The sequence below is a fragment of the Phocoena phocoena genome, chromosome 6, assembly GCF_963924675.1.
Source record: "Phocoena phocoena chromosome 6, mPhoPho1.1, whole genome shotgun sequence".
Taxonomy (NCBI): domain Eukaryota; kingdom Metazoa; phylum Chordata; class Mammalia; order Artiodactyla; family Phocoenidae; genus Phocoena; species Phocoena phocoena.
This window is the reverse complement of record NC_089224.1, coordinates 57,951,112-57,974,694: the sequence shown is the minus strand read 5'-3', so window position 1 is coordinate 57,974,694 and position 23,583 is coordinate 57,951,112.

Here is a 23,583-nt window from a genome sequence, read left to right as displayed (position 1 = left end):
AAAAATGGTGATGAAAAGTGACTTTCCAGGGAGAATCAATGGGGTATCAAATAGTATTGTTCACACCCCAGGAGCCAATGCTTGCTGGATGCAGAAATGAAGTAGTTTCTGGTTGGACATGAATACTCATTACCACTGGCTTGGCTCTGCCTTTTATTAATTTTGGAAATCAGTGGTGGATGATGCAGTCTGTCATCCTTTCCTAACCTCTTTTCATTGGCATTGGAGAATTAGATCGGCTTAACCCACCTCTCATCAGGAGGCTGTGAAATACCCACAAACAGAACACAATGAAGAGAGATTTATCCTGGATTAAGTACTGCAGACCATACCTCTTTGGAATTACAGGAAATGATTCATAGTTCTGGCTGTGGAATTCTCAGAGGATTTGAGGGTGGGGATAGGAAGGCGTAACTCATCCAACTTCGTGCTGCCTTTCTCAAGGTGCAGTCATAGATCATGCTGGGCTCATGACTTGCTTCTTCAAGACTGGAGTAGTCAGACACAGTGACCATCAAGTCAGAAAGAGGGTGGGATTGCAACGGAATATTTGTCCTCTATGGACAGGGCCTTGCCAAAATGAAAACAAACAAACAAACAAAACCCCCCAAAACTCTAAACTGGGAAAAAGATATCTCCCTTCCCCTTTTCCTATCCAGCTCTCCTTTGTCTAGAAATGGTTTAAATACTTCCCTCTGTCCTTGAAATCTAAGCCAATCACAAAGTTAGATGTTCATCTCCTTCAAGTGTGTGAAAACTGGTTCTTTCATCAAGGAAGGTATGGGATAGGCCCATTAGTATGTGTTTACAGCATTGCGTTTTATCATTATCATCATTATCATGGCCTTCCTGTCTGTTCAGATTTTAATGTTTACTGAAACCACTTTCAGCATCTTAAAAGTCCTTGTCTTTAGCCCAAGATTACAAGAGGACTTCCTCTACTTGGCAGTGAATGGTAATTATCTTCACATGTATGGAGGTGACCCAGTACATGGTTGGACTATCACACAAGAAAAACAATACCTTGGTTTGTGGTTATTGGTTCAGTTTTGCAAGAAATCCTCTGTAGCTTTATTTCTATATGCAGTTGAGATTGTCATGAGGCCTGCCTATATTCATGTATCATCTTTCAGCTCACTCAAGTCATTCTAACAAATATTTATATTATTGCTTCACTTTTTCCTGATCCTAGAGCACATTGGGACATCCATCCAATGTTTCAGCACATTCCTGAGTAACCACTGCGATGGAGTGCTCTTGGAAGACTCTCCAGTTCCTGGCTTCTCAAGTCCTTGGCTGCTTTCCAAAGAATGTACCTTTGGAGAGAGTCCTTATCAGTCCTAGGTTAGGTCTTTCTTGTCTCTACCACCTTGCATGTCTAATTTCTTCTGACTAACCCAGATGAGGTTTACTGCCCACATATGTCTAAATAAATCCAAGATTACATTTGAATGACACTTTACCTGTTTCAGAGCACTTTCTACGAGAACTCTAATACCTAATAGTTTTACCAGCTTTCACTCAAGACAGGGAATGGGCTGGAGAGTGAGTGTTAGATCTAACTTGAAGTTATATTCTTGGGGCCAACTGTAGAGCTGTTTACCCTGGTTGTCTTCCATAATAGCAAAGATGCTGGGCAGACATAGTTTTGGATATGATTGTAGCCAAGAGGGTAAATGAGTCTTTTCAGAGCACATATGGTCTGATTTTCACATATATCTTGAGGAACCACTTTTTTTTTTTTAATTTAAAAAGGAAACCAACCTGGTGTACTTATACATCTGCATTTCTGAGTGATAGTGTAAGCAGATATTTTGTGTAGTGTATTGGGACCCAATAACCATCCCCCTCCCACAAATCTCTCTCCTGTTTGTTCTTGCATGCCTTAGAGAATCAATGTGATTACTTGCTAAATCAGTACCATAGCTGCTAAAAAGCCTTCTCTCACTCTCGTGGTACCGGGAGAAAGCTCTAGTGTTATTATTACTCATACTATTTCAATAAAAAACAAGATTGTGAGCAAACAGGAAGGCTTTGCGTTTTTAAGGAGGTTGGACAACCTAAACCTACAGTGTTGCCCCATTGCTGTTAATCTAAATCAGCTGTGGGGGGTCTCCAAGTTTCAATTTACTGTCATTCACAAATCACGCTGTAAGCACTCACTGTATCAACCAGGCTTCTGAGTTGTTCCACTTGTTGGACATGGCTGGATGCAGTAGACTTCGGAGTTAGGTGTGAGCGCTACTGAAAATCCTTAGGGCGTATCTTACTTGTGATTGCTCAGGTTCTCAGGACCATTCTCTCTGGGAGTTCTTCAACTCACAGGTTTTGAAACTACAGGAAAACCTGAAGATACGGCGTTCTAGAAGACTCAGGCAGGTTAAGGAAGATCATATGGCTGACTAGTGGCCAAGTCAGGACCAGACAGACCAAATATTTTAATTTTATCCTGGTGTTTCCACTGCCCCATGGGACCTCGTACATGTTCTTCCAGGTAACAACGTGGAAGCAGTCCTATGTCATTTGTAACTGAAAAGATAAACTCAAGACAAATATTCCTCTGTCGGTGTTTATGGCAAAAGGCAGTTGTTCGTGTGTAGCCAAAGTACATAGTGCTCATTCTTAAATCTGTTCTGACCCTCAGGTTTGACTCAGAACCTTTCCTAAAATAAAGCACCCCACTTCTTGAAAGAAGCCTCATCTCTGCTACATTCATTTCTTCGCAGTTCACAGTTATTCCACACCTTTAGAAACCGTACTTAGATGAGATTGAAAGTTCACTGGGCCTCACGAGAAAGCAGAAATCCTTATTCCAATACTTCTCCCATCTCTAAAACTCAATTCTCTAATTACAGGAAATTCTAGGAAATGTAAATTTACTTCACGATTCCATTTCCACAACACTAAAGATTTTGGATGGCCCATAAATTCTCAGAACCATACCGACTACTCCTCCTGAGGATTTTCGGGATTAGATCAGTTAATTTACCCATACTGTGCACCACTTTTTATCCACAGAAGTTTCTCTCCCAAGGGCTGACCCAAGATAAGCTAATCCGATTTTTCCTCTTATCAATCTGGAATTGGTACATAGAGGCTCTAGTTATCCTCTTCTGGGATTTGGAGCTGGGAGGTTAGCCTAGCCTGGGCTGGGCTGGCCATTTTCTATCAAGTGGACAAAAAGAAAGAAAAATCTTGTTGGCAGAGAGAGAAAAAATAAAGTAAATGTAATTCAAAAAGCAGACATGTGGATCATGTGGTCCCAAAGAGATGGAGACAATAACTTGGAGACCTGACCTTCCATTCCTGGTTCAGTAACCATATAAGGTACATCTGTACTGGCTCGTAAATCCCCAGTGGGACTTAAAACAGCGTGAGCAGCATTCTGTTCTTGGGGAAAAAAAACAAAGCCAACTGAGTTTAAGACAAGGGCCGTTCCCCTCCTGTACCCAAATAGCAGTCATAGTGACAGAAGAACATGAAAACAATGTGACCGGTCTCAACTTAAACTTACACCTACAAATCTTAAGTGAGGCTCCAGTGCTGCCAGGCATGCAACTATGTTTCCCTGAGTCGATTTATATTTTTTCGTTCTCCAAGACTACTATTGCATAATTTCTCCTCTGTCCTCAAATTTTCAACACTCCCTCCCCTTGTCACTCTCATCTAATGACCTTGATTTTTATTTCACTGGGAAAACAGAAGCAGTGAGAAAGGAATGGTTTCATCTTCCCATAGACAACAAATCCACTAGTCAACTTGAATTTGTGCTCATGTACTTTTCCTTCCTGTAAAGTGGATCAACCGCCTATATGCCTAATAAGGCAACCCCTCTTCATCTGTACTGGGTTCCATTTTTCTCTGACAACTCAGGGACTTTGCTTCTTCAGTGATTCCCCACCATTTCCTTCTTTTACATCATGAATTTTTGCCTCTATACTTAATCAGCATACAAAGATATTATGAGTTCTCATCTTAATAAATACTTACACACATAAATGAAAATCTTCTTTGATCTAGAGCACCTCCTTCACTATCACTCCATTTACCTACAAATTTTTATAGCAAAAATCCTTGCAAAAATTGTTCACCCTCCTGTCTCCATTTTTTTCTCTTTATACCATGCCAGTCAGACTTTCATCATCACCATCAACGTTCCACTCCCTTGAAGATCCACAACGATCTCCATGTTCTCAGATCCTATGGCCAGCTTTCAAACTTCATTTTATTTGACTTTTCATCCATATTTGGCAGAATCGATGACTCCTTTCTTCTTAAGGCACCTTCTGCATGTGGTGTCCAGTAAACCACATCTTCCTGGTTGTCCTATCTTCTTCCTGACGGCTCTTTCTTAACCTCCTCTGCTGGCTCCCCCTTCTCTTCCATACCACATTTCATTTATCTCATATCAATATTATTATGCCAGGCCGTTCTATTGTCAGCTTAGTTAAGTTGGGAACTACATTTCTCAGAATCCCCTTTCCTCTATGGCTCTAGATTGGAGCTGCTCAAAAGAGGAACTTGCCTGGGATTTGAGACGTGGGACTAAAGCAGAGTTGTTACTCTCTGAGGAACCTCAGGGCCAGATATGGTGATAAAAAGACAAAAAGTACCTAGCAACTTGCAGCTTGTGTTCCTTTTCTTTGACTCCAAGTCGGGTTCTGCCTTCTGACTTCTGGTTCTGTTGACCAGCAGTGGTCCCAGTCACACTACCGTATGCTTGGTTATAGATGCACAGAAGTGGTAGCTACATAGATGCAGCAACTGCTGTGCTCCTCATGAAGGGGTCCCCATTTGGGGTTCCAGTTTAGTGACTGGATGAGCCTAGTTTATCGAATTTCCCTGAAAGCTCCATCTTGTCCAACTGTGCCAACGCTATGAGAACACTGGTTAGTAACTTCTTCAAGTCCTCCATTCCCTCTCTGAGACCTTTACTGCTCCAGCTCCTCCAACAATTGTGTTATAATCTCTTATCCTGTATCATTCCTACTTGAACACTGAGACAAGTATTGGTATCGCCAGAAGTGGTTCTAGGGAAATACAACATTAAGGATAGCAATATGGACTTCCCTGGTTGTGCAGTGGTTAAGAATCCGCCTGCCAATCCAGGGGATACGGGGTCAATCCCTGGTCAGGGAAGATCCCTCATGCTGTGGAGCAACTAAGCCTGTACACCACAACTACTGAGCCTATACTCTAGAGCCCGTGCGCCTAGAGCCTGTGCCCTGCAATGAGAGAAGCCCATGCACTGTGTACCCCCCGCTCACCACAACTAGAGAAAGCCCATGAGCAACAATGAAGACCCGATGCAGCCAAAAATAAATAAATAAATAAATAATTTTTTAAAAAAAGGATAGCAATAAGATATTAGAACTCTAATCTGAATAAATTTAAAGGCATTGATTAACTTGTTGTCAGTGGCAAATGGGACACTTGTAGACTATGTCAAGCAATAGTTATTGTCCTAGTTATGAAATGTATGGTTGAAGTAGGCAACTAAGCAACTGGCAGAATCCCCATAATGGTTCCTTGATCTATAGAGTGAGGCCTTTCATCATACGAAATATGGAATATGGAAACTCCAGAACTTCCTTTTCCTACTAAATCAATAACCCAGAATCAATACTGAATTTTCTTGTAGGGTTAAAGAGATTTATTCTACCATCAAGGACGTGAAAGATGCAGGAGTGGTGAGTCCTACCACATCCTCATCTAATATGCCTGTTTGGACTGTGCAGGTGACAGACTTCGGAGAATGACAGTGAATTATCATAAAATTAATCAGACGGTAGGGAACTCCATTTGTAACCTGTTACAGATGTGGTTTCTTTATTGGATTAATCAACACATCCCCTGGAATCTGTATGCAGCTAGTAACCTGGTAAATACCTGTGAGTAGAGATACCAGAAGGAGCTTGCTTTCAGCTGGTAGTTAACAATACACTGCTCCATCTCAGGACTATTTATCCCCCCCTTTTTATTATTAATTATTATTATTTATTTATTATTTTGGCTGTGTTGGGTCTTAGTTGTGGCACGCGGGATCTTCTTTGAGGCGCACGCAGTCTCTTCATTGTGTTGCGCGTGGTCTCTTCATTGCGGCGCTCGGGCTTCCCTCTAGTTGTGGCGTGCGGATTTTCTCTTTCTAGTTGTGGCGCGCAGGCTCCAGAGCACGTGGGCTCTGTAGTTTGTGGCACATGGGCTCTCTCGTTGAGGCGTGAGCTCAGTAGTTGTGGCGTGCAGGCTTAGTTGCCCTGCAGCACGTGGCATCTTAGTTCCCTGACTAGGGATCAAACCTGTACGTGTCCCCTGCATTGGAAGGCAGATTCTTTACCACTGGACCACCAGGGAAGTCCCTATTCATCCCCTTTTCATAACTTTTTTCTCAGGAACCTCTCTTCCCCATTCCAAACGACATCATGCTGGTTCACCATGTTGATGACATTATATTTTCTGGACCAGTTGAGTAGGAAGTAGACATTTCCCTAGAAATATGTGTGTCAGAGTAATGAAAGTATTTCTCATAAAAATGCAGGAGGTGCCAGTATGGTCAAGCTTTTAGACATTCAGTGGTCTGGGGCATATCAAGATATCTGCTATGAAAGAAAGTCACAGATATTCAGTACGGTACCATGAGTTTCAGATATAACATAGGATTTATTGGGTGAAAAACTTAAAAATCAGAGAAGTAGTAGAGTGCACACAGTCCCTCAAGTTCTTATTACTCTATAGCACAGGCTGGACATAGATGCCCTATATGCACCATGACCAGAAGTCCAGCAGAGACTTGCTTTAGCCAGAAAACTGCTAGATGTGCAAAAAAAGAACTCCTGCTCACTCACCCCATTACGTAAGTTAGCCTAAGATAGGGAGAAGAGTACCTGGTTCTTGCAGTAAAAAGCAGTAAAACAGGAGGTCTCTGGGTCCAGGAACATGCTAGGGAAGACGAATACTGGGGACCAAGGTCTGCATACCAAGGGCTCAGGGAACAGCCTTGCCTGCTGAATGGAGTGTTGAAATTAGCCAAAGACCTTATCTCTGTAGGCTGGCTCAGTGGTGCTAAGCCAACTCTGCTAAGCTTCCAAAAGGGGAAGGTGATGAGCCCCCAAAGCCATCTGGATTTGTCTCTCATCAATATCCCTTCCAAGGAAAGAGTAAAGTTGCTGCGTCTGGCCCCTCTTCCAGTTCTAAAGCAGTGCATCTGGTTGTCCATTTTGCCTAGGAAAAAATGGCAAATTCTGTGGCTCTGCACTGATTCATGGGTAGTGGCTGATCATTTGACTGGATAGTCAGAGACTTGGAAACAACACAATTCAATAATTGTGTCAAGTAGTCCAGAAGCGCTATGTGGATAGAACTCTTCAAAATGGGCACACAGTATAAAGATATTTGTGTTCCATGTGGTTGTTTACAAAAGAGCTCCTCCTGCAGAGGTCAATCTTAATAACCAGATGGACAAGATGACTCGTGCTATAGATGTTAGTCAGCCTCTTTCCCCAGCAGAAATGGAGGTTATACATGGAGCCAGCAACATGGACTTTGCTCACAAAGACCAACTTGGCTTCAGTCATTACTGAGTGCCCAACCTACTACCATCAGAAACCAACACTGAGTCCACAGTATGCCACCACTTCCAAGGGACATCAGCCAACCACTTGGTGGAAGGTTGATTACATTGGACTCTTTCCATCATGGAAGGAATAGCACTTTGCTCTCAGTGGAATGACACATATCCTGGATGTGAATTTGTCTTCCTGCCTCTGATTCTGCCAACACTACCACCCATAGATTTCCAAAATGCTTTATTCAGTGTTATAGTTTAACACATGAGATTACTTTTTACCATGGAAATTATTCACTATCAGATTCACTAGTGTTATTATGGTCCTCATCATCCCGAAGCAATTCATCTGATAGGTCCTTTTGAAGACTCAGTTGTAACACCAAATGTGTAGCGCTATTCTGCAGGGTTAGTGTAAAATTCTTTAGGATGAATATGTACTCTGAATCAGTGACCCATGGGAAAGGTTCTTCCCTTTTACCTCAAGTGATCCACTGGCAAAACTTGTCCTCACAACTTTGGGCTCTGCTGATTTAGAGTTCTTTTTTTCTTTTTCTTTTCTTTTATTTGGTTTTAAAAAAAACAATGTAATGAATACCTATTTACCCTATGTTTTGTATGACCATCTTTTAAGAGATGGTCACTCAGATGTGGCCACAGGAGGTAAAAGAGAACAGGCTCAGGAAAAAAATATATATTATCCTCACAAGTCCCAGAGACAGGAGGCAAGGGTGGTCAGGACAAAGGTGACAGGAGCCAAGGGAAAGCAATAGGTCAGAGACTTTTGAGGGTTTCCATGGGAAAGGCAAGGCAGGGCAGGGTATACAGCTTAGAATGGGCCAGTTTGAATAATTTCATGGGGCTTTGGGTTGTGTGTGGTTCCTGGTTGGCCGGTCCCTGTCCCTAGGATGATTAAAGTAGAAGCGTATTGCCTGAGGTAAGGATGGGGTACAGGAAATGCTGGGCCAGATGTTCATCTGTGTCAATACTGAAATCACCTGAAATTGTGACACAACTTTTGTAATAAGTGGTGGTAAGCTAGGAGTAGGAGTACCGAAGAACGATTGTGTTGAGGGTTAGTATACGTATACGAGAGAAACAAGGAGAGGCGCTGTAATCTGACTTAGAGTTCTTAGTGAACAGTGGAAGACTATTTTTTTTTTTTTTTTTTAAACATCTTTATTGGGGTATAATTGCTTTACAATCGTGTGTTAGTTTCTGCTTTACAACAAAGTGAATCAGCTATACATATACATATGTTCCCATATGTGGAAGACTATTTTTATCAGAGGGCACACGAAGATTCACTAAACTGGGAGTTGAGACTATTACCTGGTCATTTTGGACCCTCCATCCCAGTGAACCAACAGGCAAAGAAGAGAATCATTGCATTGGAGGGGGTGATTGATACTGACCCTCAGTGGGGAAATTGGACTGCTCCAGCATAGTGAGGGCAGGGGAGGGTATGTCTGGAAAGCAGGAGGTTCTCTGGATGCCTCTTAGTGCTTCCCCACGTCTTATGTTAAAATTAATGGAATACTACAACAATCCAATAGAGGTAAGACTGCTAACGGCACGGCACAGACCTTTAAGGAACAAATGTTTGAGTCACCCGGACATCAGGCAAGGAACCGTGACCAGCCAAGGTACTTGTTGAGGACAAAGAGAATACAAATGTATAATGGAAGAAAGAAATTATAAATGCCAGTTATGATGGCCTGACAAGTTACAGAAATAAAGACTCTCGTAGTTATATTTCTTCCTTACTTTGATGCGAATGTGTGCGTGTGTAAAATGCTCTTTGTTTTTCCTTTTCCTATTTACTCTCCAATATAAAATGTATTAATAGTGTCTCATGTTTAGATATCAAAGGCGGAGTGTGACTCAGCTAGAAGAGGAATGATCATCCAAAGCTGGATAAGGAGACAGGAAACTTAGTGTATTCTCTTCTGGCGAGGGCTGTGTTGTGCATTAGCGGTTATATTAAGGATAGTTGTATCGTGTTAGGTAGAAACGTCATTTTGCCATTGGCTCTATTTGGAAATTAAATGTGGTTAAAAGCGGTATATATGGACAACAAGTTCACAGGTATGGACTAATTTGGATTGGTTAATCTGGGTAGTACATTTCCAAGAATCTCCTTTCTTGAATGGTTCCAAGTCATACTTGGCCAAGACAGGAGCTTGTGTGAGATCTGGAGGCTGGAAAAATATGCACAGAGATGCCCAGCTTGTCCTCATTCTCTCCTGCTCTGCATCAAATTCTTCTTTCCAACTGCTAGGCCTGTTAACCAAGCATCTCCACCAGATGCTTGGCTGTGGACCCACAGAAATAGTAGCTACACAAAGACCACAGTTCTCGTAAACTTCTGCTGCTCTTTGTGCCTGGCTTCTCAGGTTTCCCCAGGTGCCCCAACTCGTCTACCTGTACCAGCACTTCAGGGGGGCTGGTTAGTGACTTCCTCTAAATCTGCAAGGCCCCCTTCCAGGTCTTTCCTTTCCCAGCTCCTCCCATAATTGTTTAAGGTCTCATAAATTCCTTATCCCATAGGAAGCACAATGCTTCTGCCTCCTTCTTTGAATCCTTACTTGTACAGAGCCTAGCAGAACATCTGGCATGTACTAGATGTCTGATGAATATTAAGTAAGTCTGTGAATGTGTGTGTCTGTATATGTATATATGGTGGGGGTAGGTAAGTTGCTGGTGAATCCATATTAGAGGTAAACTATTCTAATTTGCTCTGATATGCAATTAGCATAGGTAGAATTGAGAATTTATAACCCTATGTATTGAGAAAGGGAGTTTGGAATGATTCTTGGACCTATGATGGTGCTGGGGGAGGGTAGTTAAATATTGCTTGCTCAAACTTTTTCCATGTCAAGCATCCCAGGTAACTCTTGATTTCTAGGATTATGTTGAACTCAAGAATATAGAAGTCAGTGATTCATGACATAAAATTAGTAAGGCATTGGATATTTGAATGTTGGATTAGACAAAGTAATAGTAACAACCAAAAAAGAAACAACAGTAGAAAGTAAACGCGTAATTCATCATCTTAGAATGTGTATATTTTCTGCAACAAAGCAAAATAAATTTTGAAACATTTTTATTGAAACTGAAGAGGAGGATACTCAAAAATTTCTGGTGAGCAAGATATAAGAAATTAATAGTATATTAATTTAGGATATATAGGCTCTTATAGATATATCTAGTTAGTGGGCTTCTTTTCATCATTTTATGTCAGAAAATAAAAATATTCATAAATCATCTCACAAATATATACAGGATCTCAGTCCTCTTGCTCAAATCTTTCCTCATGAGATTTTTAAGTTCCTTACAACAATGATAATAATTTTAGAATTTTCTTCAGTTTTACCCAACTTTGGTCCCACCACCCATTAGTGTTCCTTAAGGACAAAAATTCCCTCTCCTTTGACTTGTCTTGCTAAAATGACAGATGCTACAGTGGGTGCTCCGTGTGCATTTTTTCTAACCTTCAGAACAGATGAAGAATGTGGGAATTACGTTTCCTGTTTTAGAGATGAGGGAAGTAAAGGTCATAGAGATTATCTAAATGATGTATTCAAGGTCATGCAATGAAGTCATGAGTTTAACACAGATTTACGTTCCTTCTACTATCTTGCTTCCATTTAATTTTTGTATCATTGCTTCTCACACCCCAAGAACTGTTGTACATTCACTTTTTATACCTATTGCCAAATTGCTCTGCAGAAATTACACCGATATACATATATTCCTACCAGAGTAGGAAAGTCTCTATTTCTCCACATCTTCATCAGTACCAGCTAGATTTTCCAAAATTTTTTTAGAACTAGGATATGATTATAAAGATTGATACTGGGGTGGAAGGTGGGAATAATACAATATCTCAGATATTTAAAATGGTAAATGTCAAGCATTTGTGTTTGGGTGTGTAAATGTTTTAAATAAGCCTCATGGACCTCTACACAATTGGCTTTAATTGTGTCAGGACTTAGATTCAGCTGGAGCGTTAGGTCTCGTGTCCTGGAATTGGCTTCTAGGTATCAGACAGAGCTGTAAGCTGCTGGTTAACTGAGACTCTCAGCAAACAGTGGGACCTCAAGCTCCTCACTGAGAGGGCTCAGCAACTTTCCAATCTTATCTTTGTAGCCTAAGAAATCGTCTTTGCCACAAAGCCCAGCAGACAATTGGCCCCGCACTGTCATTCCTATTGACTCAGAGAAAGATACACTTCTGAAGGACTGTGTCCATGGTAAGTGAGTGTGGAATCCACACTATCCTCCAAGCATGAGGAGGTTCCAGCTGCTTCCTGGAGCTGCTCATCCATGGAATCTGGTCCTAAGCTGTTCCAAACTAAAGACTGTTCAATTTCCCACAGTTCTCTCCACCTTCTCCATTCCAGCACTGTCAGTAAATGCAAAGAGAGCTTGTAACACTCACTTTTCTCTTCTTACAAGGCACATTTTTTTTTCTTAACTGCTGTAATTTCTGGCCCTCTGGGAAATAAATTTTGATAGTAGAACGGTGGGGAGAGAGAAAGAGGCAATTCTAGAGTCTGGAGCTTATTTTAGATAGGGTTCTTCCAAATGCAGACCATAAGATAAGAATTTGGGTTCAGGTAGTTTATTTGGTAAGTCATCCCAGTAAGCACAAGACAGAGAGTGGTGATAGTGACCCGGGAAAGGGAGAGAAGATAGTAAAGGATGCATTGATTAGTGGGCCTACTGCTGTGGGCAACTGAATCTCAGTCCTGGAGAGCTTCTGAGAAACCATGGTTCAGAATTGAGGGATGGAGAAACTGGGGTATATCCACCCCATTACTGGTTGCCCCTGGGGACATTGCATCCTTGGCTGTTGATTGGTGAGCACTTCAGAAGTGATGACCCATTGATCACAAAACTAAATGACTTGGTCCATATTCGTTACTATATATTCTCCATCCATGGATTCCAATAAATCATTTTACCCTTCTAGTCTGCTTTTCCATATAAATGTGTGTGTGTGTGTGTGTGTGTAAGTCTTCCTGATGTTAATGGCTGCTGAGGGAGTGGAGGCAGCGTGCTGAGAGGGAGCCATTGGGGGGATTCTGCTGAAGCTGGAGCCATACTATATGTCAGATTGGAATCAAACTTCCGATTGCTGAAAATCACAGTGCCTCTGATCTCAGCACCATCAGATAAGCTGCCAGAAAATAGCATCTTAGATATTCATTTAACAGGAGGCAGGGGTGTTGATAGAACTGTCTTGCTTTGAAAATTCTTACAAGAAGGCAGAGCCGACGGAATTCTAGCAGAAGCACCAGAGAGACAGAAGCTAAAAGTACGGCAGAGACAAAGGATACAGGGATCTTTGAAATGTGTTCCCTCTTAAGAGCATTTGATAAACACATGGCAGAGACTGCATACCCCCTAATTATTTTCTGGCCTCTGTGCTCACAAACAAGCACCATATGAAAAGCACAGCATCTCCGGCATGAGAGAAGGGACAAGAATGATTATAAGAAAGCAAAGAAATGTTCTAGAAATTATCCTGGCTGCCACTTGCCTTAAGCACCGGAATGATGCTGGATCCTGGGATACATCCTGAATGATGTACAGGCTTGCCCTTAGAAGTTATGAGGATACTAATCATGCTAATATTCCATCTGTAAGTCTCAACCCTTGTGGTTTCTGTCTGCATTCCCTGTGCCAGCATCCCAGGCCTGGTCCCCTCATCTCCTACATGAGTCATTGAAAAAGCTTCAGGGGTCCTCTTTCCTTCCTTCACACTGCACACTGCTCTAATGTTATCTCTTCCCAGCAGTATATTTATCACATTGTGCCCCTGCTCAAGAAGCAGCAGAAATCTCTCTATTGCCTATTGAATGAAATCTGAACTCAACGGCCTTGTATGTAAGACCCTCCTCCATAAAGAAACTTCCACTGTGTCCCTCACATCCAGCCTCAGCCTCCCTTCACACCCACATTGGTCTCCCTGCTTCAGTCATGGGACTCCTTTGCTGACCTACCTGAAGAGTGCTCTTACCATTACAAGTAGGGCATTGGCACCTACATTTTGAAATACTGAAGAATGTTTCTCTAGCCTTTCTTTGACTGAATCACTTTGTTACTTTCCTATTTTCCCTTGCACGGGAAATTTATATTTATACTAATAAAGATACCCGAGCGGAAGGATATTTACTTATTGGGCTGCATGTTAGTTGATTTTGATATGACCTGAAGGAGTTGATCCGTTGATTGGGCAAATACTGTCACCAACACACACTGCTTTTATTTCTACATGCCTTTTCTTACTTCCGTGTCTTTATATATAATATTCTATTTGCTTAAAATTATCCCTTGCATCTTTGCTGTCCATTAATCCCAGTTGACACTTACGTTGTCAGTCAGTTGGCTAATATATATTTGTAACCTGTGCTTACTTAGGCCACATGAGCACAGAATTTGAAATTGGATCACACTGCTTGTAAACATGTGTGTTTCCTGTGTCTTGTATCACCAGTCAAAGCAGAACTTCTAGGTTCCTGAAAAGCTCCTCCTCCCAAGGGACCTCTCCAATGTTCTCAAAAACAAATTTCATCACTGACAATCCCCCTTTCCCTGTTCTGGAAGCCCTCTGCTAGATGCTGCCGTATCCTCTACCACTGCCCCTTCTGAAGACCTCTGTTCCTGCCACACACTTTAAGCAAAGTGGAGCATTGTGCTTCTTCCAGGTTCCCCTGCTGCTTTTGACAGGCACCCTCCTCCTCCTCTGGGCTCTGCCTTTGCCACTGTTGGTACACTGGAGAACTAGAGGTGTCAGAGCCACAAGTTGTCTTGTGCGTAGTTGGATAAAATGCCTTAATCACCCACCATTTTGTTACCGTCTCTTAGAAGAGTACCAAAGAAATGTGGCTTTTGTTCCAAACTCTTTCTGGTTGTACCAATAGCCCAAACTGTCGTAAGACTCAGACATGAGCCTTAGGGAGCTGGAAGGAAGCGAATTTGGGTAAAAAATCGTATCACCAATCTGGACCAGGCCTACCTGTCTTGGCTCCACTTCTCTTAGGGTAGGTGCTTTTCAAGGAGGTTCCCCAGTTCCTCTTTTTTTGGGGGTACACGGGCCTCTCACCATTGTGGCCTCTCCCGTTGCGGAGCACAGGCTCCGGACGTGCAGGCTCAGCGGCCATGGCTCACGGGCCCAGCCGCCCCGTGGCATGTGGGATCCTCCCGGGCCGGGGCTCGAACCCGCGTCCCCTGCATCGGCAGGCGGACTCTCAACCACTGCGCCACCAGGGAAGCCCTCTAGTTCCTCTTGATGATGGTCTTCCAGTGGCCTGCTCTACTGGTTTACCCCATTTAGCCAAACAGGTCACAGTGCTGTTTCTGGCACATCATGCATAAGATTTGGGCCAAGCCATATATTTAGTGGTTTTCATCATGAAGTAGCTATGTGACTGTGGTCACATCACTTAATCTCCCGGGTGTAAGTTTGCTTATCTAGATGAACTCTGAAGTCTCTTCAAGTGCAAAAAAACCCTTTGCTTTCAGACATTGACTGGCTTCCTCTTCTGGGTGTGATAAACTCAAACCCCATGAGGTAACTGCTCTGGGCAGAAAACACTATACAGTTTGGTCACAATGTTAAAAAACAACATCCACCTGATGGTACTGGAGAATGAATAGAAGCAGACAGACTTGACTGGGGAGTGTACGCTCAGACGGAGGGAGGTGGGTCACTATACAAGTCAGTTCTTACCTCCATTGCTTTTCGACCAGAGCTAAGTGTAACCCTTGCAGAGCATAGAACCAGTGGAGTAAAAGTAGGAAAACTGGCATCTTTCTGGCTTGGAAAATAAGAAAAGTAAAGCTGAGAAACCAAATGCTAAAGATAGTGGGGAAATCACATAAGGGAAAGAGCCAATGAAAACACCTTTTAATGAATATTTAATCTTAATAAATGATTAATTATTAAGTTAACCTAGTGAAGATGAAAATGATGGAATTCGATATCACACAATGAATCTGTATCTAATGCCACATTTTTTTGGTTTTCTTTTTCGGTCCTGAATCTGGGGAATGTATGTCATATAGAGCAGTCATGAGTAGTGTAACTGATTGTCAAGATGTAATCATGGTGCCTTCATTAGAATTGTCAGGCAGTGTTATGCACCCATCAGATATATACTGAATAGAAGCTGTCTTAGAAGCTTCTGTTCAGAAGCTGTTTGTGGAGGGCCTAATATTACCATTTTCCCATGTATATGAATGCATCAAGCACTGTTTCTAACCCATGGTCGTCCCTCAGGTAGTGCTTGTGAATGAATGAATCAAACAAGCATTTGCTATTAGTATTCTTGGTTTTTCCCAGATTAGCAAACTGGGAAATTACTATTTCTATATGAGAACGTACTTTCTGTTTTACTACTTCTGTTTGTTAGAGGATAAAGAACAAAGTTATGAAAAACTCTAAAATACCATGAAAAGAAATAAAGATAAAATAAATCCTGGAGACCTGGTAATAATTAATGATGTCATGTATCTTCTGAGTATGTGCATGATGGCCAAGTGAGAGGGCCAGATAAATTCCAGGTTATGTCAAGGGAAACATGAGGTCATAAATTCTTGTTGTTGAAAAATTATATCACCAATTTTTAAATGAAAAATAATTTTTAAAAAACAACCACAGAATATCTTCTAATGCCTGACTGCTATTCAAATCCTAAGTATAAGTATAATGCTTAGAAGAAATCTTGGAGAGACTGCAGAAATCTAAGGAAACACTGCCTGAGTTGGTTCAGTTTTATAAACAGCATAAATGGTTGAGATAAAGCAACCACTTTCCTAAAATATTCATAGACCTATAGATGTAAAGAGGAGAATATGGGAGTGTGCTCTGACCCAAATATGGAAAGTTCAAGAAAAAAATTAAGTTGTTATTCACCAAATGTTCCCTGTGTGTCAGGACATGTGTTTGCTGCCTTCATATGCATTTTCACACAGAATCCTCAAAATACCCATACAAGTTAGATATTACCTCCCACTGAAAAAAAATGAAAACATTGACGCTTAGATAGGGTTCATTAATTTGATTGCTGGGATTCTATTTCACATACGCCTGATTCCAAATTCCAGTTTCTTTCATCAAAATCTCAATATAATAAAACAGTAGGTTCTTTGTCTCTACCTTCCTATGGAGAGAACACTAGGGCAAGCCTTTCCTTCCTGTTAGGCTAGATCCAACTTAAATTGAATGCTTCCCCATTCCTGCCTAGCCTTTCTTTAACCTTTCCTTTGTTAATCCTCGCTCCTTTTGCACAGGCTTTGCTGCCATAAAAATGGACAGGAATTGAGTGTAATATAAGCTGCTCGCTTTAGATGTGGTAGGAACTCTTCAGATGCCAAAGTCCCCACTCCTCCCTATTACTCCGGACACTACAAATGAGTGCCTGTGACCCTTTATTATCATTCTTGCACCATTGCTTTTCTCATAAAAGGGTTCAGAGGCATCTGGGATATTTATTGTCCCCATGTTTCTATCAAAAGTGAGAAATGAAATACAGACTGAGGAAGCCATGCATGTTCCACTCAGCTGGCCTCGCTCATTTATGTTATCTGCCTGCCCCGAAGGCATCTGAGTTTATGATTTCTGGGATAGAAATGTTCTGTGAGCCTTTCCAGGTGACGACTAGCTCATCTGGCAAACTCATCTCTGTTATTATGGTGAAGTTTAGAACCCTCTCTGCCCTACGTGTTTTAGCAGTATTTCTTTTTCTCTCTGTTTCCTGTTTGTTTTCTAAACGAATAGTGTCCAGATACTGGATCAGCTGGACTAAATGGTATCACGTCTGGAAAACTGGTTAAAATATAGATTCCCTATGCCCTGTCTCTAGAGATTCTGATTCAGTAGGTCTAGGATAGGGTTTGGGAATCTGTTTCCTAACACGTTTCGTAACAAGTTTCTTAACAAGTTGGGAATCTGATGGGCAGCTATGTTCAGTAACTACAGGCAAAGGAACAACTAACTCTAAAGGGAAGGATACTTTAGGACAAGTATCAGGCCGGTGGAGAATATTTGTGGGGAGGCGAAAGCGTCACAGTACTTATATGAGTTGCACTTATAGACTGCCAGATATGTTGAATAAGCCCGAATGATTAGTTTTATATGATAGATACCATTGTCAGATTACCCTATTTCCGTACCCGCTGGCTCACACCCCAGGCCAGTTAGGGCTCTGTTTCTACAAACTCTAAGAAAAAGCAGATTCTGGTGACTTTAGAAGGAAGCACAGGTCCCCAAAACACTCACCTTACAGATAGGGACCTAAGTTTTACGAAGATAAAATTTTCGGTGTCTTTGCTCTAATAAGCAGACGACAAATATAGAGGCATTAGATAGTGGACAAACCCATATCATTGCACAATTTCCAAAGTTTTTACTTTTTGTTTCCCATCTTCAGTTGGCATTCATTTGGTGTTGAATTTTAAATATGTAGGTTCATTGTATATGCACTCTGGATTAGAGATATTAACTGCTTAGTTTAACTGAAACTATAATTAAGGTATTTAAAATGCTTGGGGTTAATTATATACACTTAAGATTTTCACATTCCCCCAGTTAACGTATTACATATAGCTAAAAATATGGTATACACGTTTGAACTTTCACTACACAGCTGGACCCAGAGGAAGTAATAAAAAATAAATTATACTTGCTGCCAGGGGAAGGGTTGGTTTGAGAAGGTGAAGCATTGCATTAGGTGTTAATTGTCACCTTGTGTACATGTTTGACTGATGGTTGACATGCAGGACATCTGCATGAGTAAAGATTTTGAACACACAATTTCATATGGGTAGTTTGCGGTGGTCATTGTTTTTGTACTGTCTTGTCCTCTAAGGCCAGTGGTACCCAGGAGTTATCTTGGGGGATAAAAGTCACAGTAGTTAAAAGGAATGGGGGGTTTTAAGGCCTTACTTTCAAATGTGCTCATTCCATTTTTGTCTAAGCTGTAGGCTCCTTTCATCTTTGGTGGGGGGAAGTCCACTGAATTGAAAAGAAAGAAAGCCACATCAGACCTTCGTCAGACTCCCTCAAGAAGCATTCATTCAAAGCTCACTTTCAGGTCCAAGGTTGAGGCTTCCCTGGCTTTGCTCTGTAGTGTTGTTGCTTTTGTGTGTCATTTTATAAACAAAATGGTGTACAACAGAGTACATTTATCACACAAGAAACACAAGTTGCAGAGGCATGGAAGTGAATTTCATTAAGCTGACAAGCTTTCTCTATATTATGACTTTTACAACTGGTTTACAGTAACTCATCCACCTGAAATAATTGGAGAGTCAAAATTCACCTATGAAATGGCTTTACTTATTTCATTGTATACTTTCCCTTCATCAGTTCTTTGCCCTACTTTCTGATACATTTTTTAATGACCTCAGTTGACTGTATAACCAAATTCCTTAAAATGTTTTTCACTAATAAACACTTAAAGAATTCTATTCTAATAGCTCCCAGAATGGCCCTGAAGTGGATGCTAATGTGAAGTCGGAGGACTACAGGGGGCAGCAAGGGTCTGAGAAATAGGAGGAAAGTTATCCCAGGGTCAGATCCCAGATAAAAATGTGCTTAGCTCATATAGAGAGTTGTATTAAATTATTATCCTTTGATGGGTTTCACAGGAATAAACATGGATGGGTTTGCATTGTGCGGATGTGCATGGCTTCAGACGAGAGTGTTGTCTGTCTGCACTATAGGGATATTTCCTGGCTCAGTCCAAGACACAGGAGTGTTGACAGGGAGCTCGGGTGAAGTATAGTGTAAAAGACCACTGGGAAGTTTTCTCTCACCATAGCCAAATGATTTCATCTATAACAGAACAGAGTCCATTCCTTCAGATGAGTACAAGCAGTGAGGTTGTTCTCTCTGGCCTGTTTTTTCCTTCTCTGCTGTTTTCGGTGCATGTTTTGGTATGTGTACACATGCATGTGTGTATATTGAGCAGACATGTGTCTTGATGCCAACAGTCATCTAGAAAGTCATGTCTTGTTAACTCTAAAACTTTATCCTTTGGCATTTACACTTGGATGTGCAGATAGGAAAGCTTGTCTTGTCAAAACAGTGTTATGTGTCTAAATGAGGGAATGTGTTAAATTAGAATCCTCAGTCTCTGTGACATTCATCATCACCCCCATGCTGTACATTCATGTACTTTCACACACATATGTGCATGCACACGCTCACACACACACACTAGTGGTGGTTGAGAAAGTACCAGGTTTCCTCAGAAAAGGGAAGTTCTCGGACTCATTTCCAAACAGAAGCTTATTTTCTACCTCAAATTAAATAGCCAGTGTTACACTTAAAGCATTAAGGCCTCCAAAGTCAATAATTCCCCTAACTCATCACTTTACCCTTCACTTAACGTAAGTCACTGTTTCCTCCTCCAGCCATTACTTAGAAGTACATCATCCATCCTCTTTTTTTTTTTTTTCATCCATTAGTTCACCCTATCAGGATTTTGTCATAGGGTCAGACATAGATGTATAAATAATTCCATTCAGTTCCATTTAGCACAATCATCATTTCCCAAGTGCCTATTTTGTGCCAACCTTTGTGCTAAACACTCTAAGTCAGTATAAAAGTGAAGATTCATGGGCCAGATTGTATTTTCCTAAGGAGTCCCCAGAGATACTTTACACTCTTAGTCAGATGATCAACAGCATTTACTGGGCATCTGTGGGGTATTGGAACTGGCTAGTTGCAGTTGTGAAGTGTATATTTCAAATGCCTTTTCTAACTTATTGGATACTTGTAAGACCTTTCTGTTCCAAGTGTTTGCAAGCATGAGGTGATATGACTGAGGGGATTAAGGAAAGCTAAATAAAAGCACCTGTTTCAGAATTGCATGTGAGTGGAGAGCTATAAAAAATAGAGCTTTGCTCATCATAGGGGCAATTCAGCCACTTAGTCATCATCAGCCAAGTCCTTGTGTTATATCTGGATTGCTCTTCATAGTAGTGACAGTATGTTTGCATTTTTTATTCAGGCTAGCTGACCTGGACCCCTTCCTGGCAAAGAAGAGCCCCTTTTGAGATAAATTGGTAACAGACAGGGTGTTAGAATGAGGGGGCTAGAGTCAAGGACTAGCTTTCATACATATCATTCTCTGCTTAATTAAGCCATATAGTCACTTGGGATGCAAAAGAGACATCTAAACTAGGATGATATAAGAGTGTAATAGGATAATGTGAGCTACTGATTGAGGTTTTTTCTTTCCTTATAGAACACTGAGGAGTGCAAAGATTACAGTAGAAGTGGTACCCTGTAGAGAACAAAGCCATTAAATTCTCCAAGCCTGAGTTTTTAAAAAACGCCTGGTTCTTCTATGAGACTCCCACTCAGTTCCTGGTGTGAGCAGAATTAAACTTGTTTGATGATCTATGACAATGGGAGTAATAAGTAGGGGACTTAAAGAGTCAGGGGAATGGTGTTCATGAGGAGAGGGAAAGGGAAGAAACACACAGATGGTCCCTTTTCCTCAGTCAAATGGGATTGGGGGTTGCTGAGCGAGTAAAAATATTCACAAAGTTTGTGGGCATCTGCTGTAAGAGGAAACTGTCACTTATTCCTCAGTTGACTGACCAGTAGGACACCAGTGTTGTTGATGTGTCCTGACGTTTCTGAAGTGGGGCAAGGAGCACTGTGGAGAGGTGAGTTAGTGATAAGGCCAGGCAGGGTTGTCATGGCCCACTTGTTGAGCGTTTGGTTTCCGAGAGGTATGGAAAATAGATCTCACCACATTATAGGCCCCAAATTGGGGCAAGGGGAAAAGAAGAGAAAAAAAAAAAAAACCTTCTTAACCCTTCTTTGTGGGGATCACTGTGGTAGGGGACAGAGAGAAAGGCTTGGTAATGCCACTGTCTGGAGGTGAGGTCAAGAAAGCGAAATATCTTAAGAGATTACTAATATGAAGATTTGCTGCACAGGATTGAGTCCCCTGGCAAAAGAGTCTTTTGAGGCCTGCAGGTGCCACCTTATAAACTATACATAACAAACTAGATCAGCAGTGATAACCAACAGAAAGGGGAAAGACATTTGCTCTTCTAGCTTGTGGCTAACTAGGTGTGTTAGATTCTGATTACTGCTATGATAAATTACAACAAACTTAGGGGTTAAGAGAATGCAGATTTGTTCTCTTATAATTCCAGAGGTCAGAAGTCCAAAATGAGTCTTAAAGGTCTAAAGTCATGGTGCCAGTAGAGCTGGTTTCTTCTGAAAACTCCAGGAAAATTTTCTATTTCTTACCACTTTTGGTGTCTAGAGTCTGGCATTTCTAGGTTCATGGCTGCATCACTCTAATCTTTGATGTAATCACATGACCTTCTCCTGAACCTCAAGTCTCCTGCATCCTTCTTATAAGGACACTTGTGATTATATTGGGACCGCTCAGATAATCCAGGATAATCTCCCCATTTAAGATCCTTAACTCAAAATTATTATGTTGAAATCCTAACTTCAGGTACCCCAGAATGTGTCTATATTTGGAGGTATGGTCTTTAAACAGGTAATTGAGTTAAATTAAACAAGGGCTAACAGATATGAAAGGAGAAATAGACAGTACTACAACAATGGTATGGATTATATTCAACAATGGATAGATCTTTCGGGCAGAAAATCTATTAGAAAGCACTGGACTTGACCAATAGATTTAATGTACATGTACAGAACGTTCCACACAACATCAGCACAGTACACACTCTTCTCAAGTGCACATGAAACATTCTCCAGGATAGATCATATGTTAAGTCACAAAACAAGAAAGGCATGGTAATGCCTTTTTTCACAGAAATAGGAAAAACAATCCTACAATTCATACAGAACCACACACACACAAACACACAAAAACTCTGAGTAGCTAAAATAATCCTTAGAAAGAAGAACAAAGCTGGAGGCATCACAATTTCTGGCTTCAAACTTTATCACAAAGCTGCAATAATCAAAACAGTATGGTAGTGACATAAAAACAGACATAGACCAATGGAGCAGAATCAAGAGCATAGAGATTAAACTCATGCATAAATGGTCAACTAATATTTGACAAGAGAGCCAAGAATAATCAATGGGGAAAAGCTAATCTCTTTTATAAGTGGTGTTGGGAAAATTGGATATTCACATGTAAAGGTCTAAAACTGGACCCCTATCCACAAAACGAACTCAAAATGGATTAAAGATTTAAATGTAAGACATGACGTTGTAAAAGTCCTAGAAGAAAACATAGGGAAAGATCTCCCTGACGTTGCTTTTGACAGTGATTTTTTTGGATATGACACCAAAAGTTCAAGCAACAAAGGCAAAAATAAATAAGTTGGACTACATCAAACAAAAAAGCCTCTGCACAGAAAGATAAACAATCAACAAAATGAAAAAGCAATCTATGAAATGGGATAAAATATTTGCAAACCATTTATTCAATTAGGGGTTAATATCCAATATATATAAGGAACTCATACAACTCAAAAGCAAAAAAGAAAAAAAATCTGATTTTAAAATGGACAAAGGACTTGAATACACATTTTTTTCAAAAAGTACATACGAAGATGTTCAGCATCACTAATCATTGAGTATAGACAAATCAAAATCACGAGATATCACTTCATATCTGCTAGAATGGCTGTCATCAAAAAGACAAGAGACAAGTGTTGGTAAGGATGTAGAGAAAAGAGATCCCTTGTGCACTGTAGTTGGGAGTATAAAGTGGTACATTCACCATTTTATGGAAAACAGTATGGAAGTTCCTCAAAAATGAAAAATAGAACTACCGTATGATCCAGTTCCATTTCTGGCCATATGTTTTAAAATATGAAATCACTATTTTGAAGAAATATCTGCACTCTCATGTTCATTACAACATTATCTACAAAAGCCAAGACTTGGAAACAACCTTTGTGTTCATCGATGGATAAATGGATAAAGAAAATGTAGCATATATATACATGGAATATTACTGAGCCAAAAAAAAAAAAAAAAGGAAAACATCTTGC